General features: G+C 40.6%; 1 non-coding gene across 1 annotated transcript; it reads right to left on the bottom strand.

Moving 5' to 3' along the window:
* Positions 1 to 6,743: 6,743 nt before the first annotated feature.
* LOC121349344 lies at positions 6,744 to 6,859 on the bottom strand. Its single transcript, XR_005954505.1, has one exon. It is a non-coding gene; the product is annotated as a U5 spliceosomal RNA (small nuclear RNA).
* Between the last annotated feature and the right edge of the window lie 689 nt (positions 6,860 to 7,548).

The following is a 7,548-nucleotide window of genomic DNA, read 5'->3' as shown; positions in this document are numbered from 1 at the left end:
CTCAGGAAAGCAGCTGTTTTAAAGAATGCCTACAAAAGAATGGTCAACTTACTAGCCTGCAAAAAAATCCTTACTGTTTTTTACATTTCCAGTGTCCTCCTTCTGAAGAGTGTGCAAAGTGACTCTGAAACAGAAACTTTTGCTTATTGAAATTATTACTTATGACTGTTCTGAGCAATGGGTCTATGAGAGTGCCTGTTCCACTGCCCTAAGTGTGACCATTGCTGGAGCCAGGAGAAAGCACGGCAGCCTCTGAAATGGGGAAATGCAGCCTTTCAAGGCAAAAGACCTAGATGAGCAAGAAGTGTGCTGGGAGAGGGAAACACACAGTGAAACTAGGACAGCGAGGCTGAAAATAGTGAACACATGCAAAGAGATGAATAAAGGATGCAGAGCTGAATAAAGAGCTGCAGAAGAGGGTATGGCATTCAGGGTTACAGAGAGAGAGCCTCTAGGAAGTTCAAAAGAGGAGTGGGTAGGAACAAGCTAAAGGGACAGGGAGACACAGGCCTAGGGGAGGGTGAAGCATCTCTCCAAGTGCAGAAATGGACCCACACATGCCAGAGACACAGCAGCCATCAAAGCTGGAAAATCCTCTGCTAAGCTGTGGATCTCATCCTCCACTGGTACTGGTTCATTCAGAGAATGAAGACTCCGTAATGTTTATCAGCTACTGCCCCAGCCACAGGAGCTCTGCTCTGAACATTCAAACCCTGACCATGTGTCTCAAGGCGTTTATAGTTTTCTTTTATGTCTGTAATTTCATTGCCCTTTATGTCCTGATTAGTAAAAGGAGAACAATCCTACCCTCTCATCTCACAGTTGGATTGGAAAATGATATGTTTTCTGCACTCAGAGTAGGGTCTGAACAGTTGGCAGTAAATAAAGCAAAAGACCACAGGTTGACAGAAAGGCTGGCAGGCAAAATAAATAAGTACTGACACAGCCTGTTCTTCCCTTCAGTGCATCCAATGAGGCAGAAATCTGTGAAATAGAAAGTAGGCGATTGTTCAGTAAAAAGCCCTGCAATGGGAAAGGGTGTCCACAAAGGCTAACTTTAGTACTGGAGATTTTAACCTCCAGGCCTGTCATCAGCTGATAGAGACAGCTCCTTTAAGGCATATAAATCATATTAAAAGATTTATATGCCTTAAAATGGGCTTTTATTCTAGAATTGCTGTTCAGAAAAGTTTGCCTCTCCCCCTCAAATGAGGAGGGACTCAGAAGAGGTAGCACCTCTCGAGCTCATCCATGCTTTGTGAGTTTTCCTCTGTGCCATACTGCAAGTGTACAAACTCGTTCTGCAGGAAAAAGAACCATCAATTATTAAAAACAAGAGAAAACAACCCCACCAGTAACACTGAAATAAATCTTTTAATGGTTCTTCTTCCATAAATGCTCTGTGAATTTTAATGACACAGGAAGTTTGAAGAGCTGTCTCGCTCTTTCTAAGCTTAGCTGAGACAAGTGCATGATTGGAAACAGCATGAAAAGTCCCTAAAGGATTGATTTTCAAGTGAAAGACTAACTAATTTATTTGCAAAAGAAACTCAACACTTCCTAAAACTTTGGATAAAACAATATCATTCTTTCTATATATAAGGGTGTTTGAATTCTTCTTTACATACACACCCATCTAGAAATAAGAAAAAATCTTAATTTAGTATTTTGAGATCCAACCACAGAAGTGTTGAATGTGTTAGAACAGCTTCAGAGAGAGAGCTGAACGCATCAAACTGACATTTTTTATCTGCAAGCTATTTTCCACATGCAGCTCAGCAGAGAAACTGGAGGTATGCTTGAGACAAACACCAAGTCAAAGGCTGGCAAAAAATAGACCAAACAGGAGCTAATCCTGCTGCAAGGCAGGCGGCAAAAGGCAGCTCTACAGTTCATGGCATAGGAATACCATTACATGGCTTTAGGGAGGAAACCACTGGAGAGGCTTTGAAGAAACTGGCATGGTCAAATTACAATTCCACCTAGTTTGCAACATGCAAGCACAGGTTTTTACCAGTACAGGGGAAAAGCAGTTTGGACAATTAAATTCAGCAGATATATTGAGGTAACTGTAGTTTCCTGGCTTACAGGTTCAACATGGGGAGGGGAATTTTTGAGTGAAGATCCTCAGGTAGTTTGTGAATACATTGTGCACTATGACAAAGCTGCTTCTCAGGGCTCACTAACTCCTTGCTGTACTACTGGTGAACATATTCTATGGCAAAGGCCTTCATTTGAGATGGTGTGAAGGGGAGCTTACCCACGCACTGCTGCTTTTCCAAGTAGTTAGGAGGAGGAATGTCTCACTGACTGAACTACAGGAATAATTGAATGTTTTAGGAAGAGGATTGTTGTTCTGATTCCATGTGCATCTCAAATTCATGACTCCATAAACTGTGAACAATTCAACCTGTATGAGGGCCTGTAAAGCCCCCAGAGTATGAGCAGGAGGACTTGCATGGATGAAGCTCTCTGTTAACTCCTTTTTCACCCTCTGTTGCTGCAGATTTTGAATTGACTGAACCAGATCTGCAGGTTCTAACCTTTTCCAGCAACAGCATCACAAAGGAGTGATAGCAAGCTGAGCTATGGATACCAAGCCAAGGACTCACCATATGGTGTTTTTGTAACACACAAGGGGAAAGGTTGCTTTAAAGACCAAGGGCCGAATTCATCCCTGGCATAAGACTACTAAATTCAGTGGTGTTAGATCAAGCATAAAGTCAACAGCACACTAATTCTATGTGATGGGGAACAGAAGTCAAGGTTGTTTTTTTAATAGCCCAAGGATGTCTATAAGGTAAACTCAGTTGAGCCAAGGGTTTTTTTATGTCTAGCTGACATCTGTTCTCAGAAAGCCTGCAGCACACTGGAATGGTTTCTCAATGTTTTTCCTCTCTATAAACACTGTGAACTTCTGTAACATCCAGAGATGGTGAAAAGGCATGTTTCATACAAAAATGGGCACCACAAATGACCTAGGAGATATTATACCCTGCTTTAGTGATTCTATATTCAAGAAAGAAGTACAAGAAAACTTTCCAAAAGGCAGTTGTTAATAGTTCTTGAAATGCATTGACACATGACAGCAGATGAATTTTAGCCACTGTTATCACCATGCACATTAAAGAAATTAGACTGGTGAAAATACACTGTGAGATAACCAAACTACTGACAGTCTAAGACCCTATTTTACATTTTTCAGAGCATTTGATGTGCAGATCAATTAAAGGGCTCATTTCAAGTCATCTTCAACTAGCACAGCAGCTCTGACATGCAGAAGCCCCATAATGCAGACATTCAGTAAAGTGCACATTGCTACACTTTTATCTTTACAGCATGTTATCTCATTTTTACAGGGAGACGTTACCAGAATGAATTGGTTGAAATGCAAAAAGTAATTGAGGTACCTGGCTTTTCAACTTCATGAGCTATTAAATAGATGGGGAAAAAATTGGTTGTTAACAGAAGTCAGGTTGTCTAACCTGTCTGCTGCTGTGGGTTAACTTTGCAATACCTGAGAGAGATTTTAGAGGATATTTTTGAAGCCTAGGATAATGGCTGGTGAAGTTGGACTCAAGGTAATGTAAATCAGCACTTATTTAACAAGACAGTTAACAACTATAAATCCAAAATAAATATAGCAGGAATCAGGCCAAATATATATTTTCATACAGCAGGAGATATTACATAGGTATTTTAGAACTGAATTCAAGCAGGAAAGTGAGAAGAAAAATAATGTGGCTAAACTTCCTACAATATCAATAAGACCCACCTGCAGAATCAATTTTTAATTGACAAAGCAAAGACAGCTGCAATACACGTTTCAAGAAGTATGGGTTGTCTCATGACTCATGACTCTGGCTGTTGTGAAGTGGCAGAGTGAGTACACAAACCTGAGAGATGAGTTTACAAAATGATCACTCTCATAGGGTCCTGTGGGAGACCAAAACTCATCCTCGTGGATATAAATTATTCATGCCTTACCTATATTATTGATTCTGGTCGTAAACTCAGCGTAACCAGAAAAGAGCACTGACTGAGAAGAGAAAGGGGATACCCTTAAGATGAAGTCTGGTAGAGCAGGGCATGCTGCTACTATAAGGAGTGAGGCCAAAGGATGCCAGCAGGAAGACAGTTCATAAAAAAAACCTGACATTTTGCTGGGAAAATGTGAAATTCAAAAGCATTTTTGCTGTTAGTGCTTACTTTGCAACTACCAGGGATTTTTTATACCCAACTTCTGGCTGACAACCCATGGCAAGAAGCAATAGTAGAGCTGCCTTTCTCTGAACCTAGCAGTCTCCTAACACCCTCTTTCTTGCCAAGTGAAATATGAGTATTGATAGTTCAGCTATAGGTTGCTTGATCCTCTGGAGTTCCATTGCTCCCATCTGCCACTGTAGAAGCCCCCCACACCGTCCCTTCCCATTTTCCTGGACCTGCTTTTTTTTTCTCACAAGCTCCCCTCCAGAAGGTGGCTGTGACTCCCAGTTACTGGACCTGCTTGACTGGCATCCACAGGCCACCTTTCTCAACTCCACCATTCACTCAAAAATGACAGGAAGCATCCCTTATATCCTAGATTTCTTAAGTGTTTAGCAGATACTTTTACCCATCAGGGAATACCTGTGAGGTGCAGGACCCAGGCAGGCCATGCCATATTGCCAGTTGAGACTGAGAAGAAGCTGCTGCAGGAGACTTGTACTGACAGCCTTGGTATCTGTTTGCAGGCTTTTTGCCTGGGCAGAATTTGTGGTGATAAGTCCATATTTTGTCTCAATATCAAATGATTTTTATCAGACTCTGGCACTTTGCCCAAGTGCTCTTTGGCCAGATACCCTAACAAGTATGTCTGTGCCCAGAAACTCTTCCAGTCTTGCATTCAGTTTGCAGACTGTATGTTCACAGTTGAAATATTATTATTGAGAGGTAATTAATACATTTAGGTACCTAGGTACATTTAGGTACCTAAACCCACTATAAATAAAGATATTTAAATAGATAGACATCTTTCACACTCAAGGACTTGGATAACCCTCCTCTCCTGTTTGAGCTCATGAACACTGTGCTTCTCTTGAACCTGCAACATATAAGATTGCAAGAAGCAAAGTCAGACAGATGTATCAGAGGCAGTTCTCTTTGCCAGAGTCTATCCCAGTTCTTTTCTGTATATTTTTCTTCCAGATATGTTATTTTTCTCTAGGAAATATACTTTTTTTTCTGCCTAGTTTTACTTTTGAATATTTTCCAGTTTCTGGGTGTTTCTGTTATGCCCTTTTCCTCCTGTTCTTCCCATTAGTATGTTTTCTATGTATTCTCTATATCTTAAAGGTATTAGAGTTGCTGATAAATCATTGCAGGTAAAGAATGCAAGAGTATCTAAACAGGAGAGCTGAGAGCATGGAAAGAGGGGGAAAGAGGAAATCAAGCAAAGCGTTTGGGATGGTCGATCAAATAAAAAAGTTATTCTGCTTCCTCGATAGCATCCTCTGAGACATAAAAAAGAATAGAAAACTGTAGAAAAATTCTATGCAGACTTACAGACACGAAACCGTTACATATCAAAGGAAATATTTTCATAGCCTACAAGTGGAAGGAGTTGCACAATGCACAGTACTAAAGACTATGACTAGGGATCCACTCCATCTCTCTTGAGAATGCATCACTAGCAATTTGAGAACACTTTTTCTTTCTAGCTGCCAGTGACTTGTTTTAATGACTAAGTATGCACTGAAATAAATAAACAGAATTGCTCCTAGGCAACATTCATAAATCTTCAAGGCTGAGGTATGGCTAACTAATCCCCATAAAATAAATCTGGACATTTCCTAGGTCAAGCAAGGGCTGCATCTGTATCTCATCTTCATTTTTCACAGTATCTCAAAACTGTACTCATGGAAGATTTTTTCCAGGAAAACTTTTTCATGGCAGAAATCCAGTGACAGTTGTTATGAAAGATACAAAAGTGCAAGGTGTTTTGAAGGAATTTCTTGCTAAATGTGAAGAATATTAATATATTTTAATTTGTGGAGTCACCATGCATCCTACTCCAACTAATCTTTGATTTGATTCAGGACTGCAGAGGCTGAACAGCCCATGCAGATTTCATACATTTGGTAATACTACAGAATATCTTTCCCATAATTACAGAATCACAGAATCACTAGGCTGGAAGAGATCATCGAGTCCAACCCATGCCTTAATGCCTCAACTAGACCATGGCACCAAGTGCCACATCCATTCTCTGTTTAAACACATCCAGGGATGGTGACTCCACCACCTCTCCTGGCAGACCATTCCAGTACTTTATCACACTTTCTGTAAAATCTTTTTCCTAACATCAACCTATATTTCCCTTGGTCCAGCTTAAGGCTGTGTCCTCTGGTTCTGTCAGTTTCTGTCTGCTGAAAGAGACCGACCCCCACCTGACCACAATCACCTTTCAGGAAGTTGCAGAGAGTGATAAGGTCACCTCTGATCTCCTTTTCTCCAGGCTAAACACCCCCAGCTCCCTCAGATTTGTGCCACACCCTCAGAGCTGTGCCACACCCTCAGAGCTGTGCCACACCCTCGGAGATGTGCCACACCCTCGGAGATGTGCCATGCCCTCAGAGTTGTGCCACACCCTGTTTGCCTGCTCCTGATTCAGTCCTGTTTGCCCTGCTCTGGGTCCCCACGCTCCCTAGAGGCCTCTTTTAATCACCCCACGGCTCGCCAGAGGAGAGCCCTGCCCTACATTAACCCTGTGTGGTTAATGAGGAAAAAAAAAATTCTCGACACTTGTGCCTGTTTGTCTCCATGGAAATTTTTAGTAAAAGGCAAAAGATTTATACAATCTGAAGAGAAACCAGAGTATTAATTAAAGTAAGTGTTTCCTGTTGAAGCCGGAACATGAGGACTATGAGTTTACAATAGCATTATATTTTTAAGACAGCATCTGTATATAGAAAAATGTAGAAACAGATTTAAAAATTGAATGAAGAGTTGTCATCACCCTACACATGAAGCTTGGGAGTCACCTTTTCACATACCTCTTTCTTTCACCATGAATCCTCTGATCCAGATTCAGCCATTTGGGGAATCTGGAAGAAGTGAAATTTGTAGAACATTCACTTCAGTCTGAAGAGAGGTTATCAGTTAGGGTGGAAAATGTGTATACCTCTATGCTTTCTAGCAATGGGTAGCTGCCATATCTGCTTCTTCTACTTTTAGAGTGCAATATATGGTCATGGTTTAAGCACCTCTTTCTTGCAATTTTTTTTTAATTCTGGAGTTTAAAAGCAATCTAGTATTAAGGTGCAACCTCTACTGTGCATGTGTTGGCCCATATGAAAGGATTGTTTATGTACCTAGAAATTTCTTTGTGTTTAAATATGTGATTTGCCTGTTTTATTGTTTATCATGTCTGCTTCTGATTCCCATCTTAGTGTATGCCACTCTAACAATTATGCTTTTTATATACATATTTTTTTTTTACTAAGCCCATTTTAATTCACTGAGGAAATTGTATTCAGTAATAATAACTGAATAAATGTCATCTTGATT

This window comes from Pyrgilauda ruficollis, unplaced genomic scaffold (genome assembly GCF_017590135.1).
Source record: "Pyrgilauda ruficollis isolate IOZ18807 unplaced genomic scaffold, ASM1759013v1 scaffold1, whole genome shotgun sequence".
Classification (NCBI taxonomy): Eukaryota; Metazoa; Chordata; class Aves; order Passeriformes; family Passeridae; genus Pyrgilauda; species Pyrgilauda ruficollis.
The sequence above is the reverse complement of the archived record's forward strand: the minus strand, read 5'-3'. Positions and strand labels throughout refer to the sequence as shown.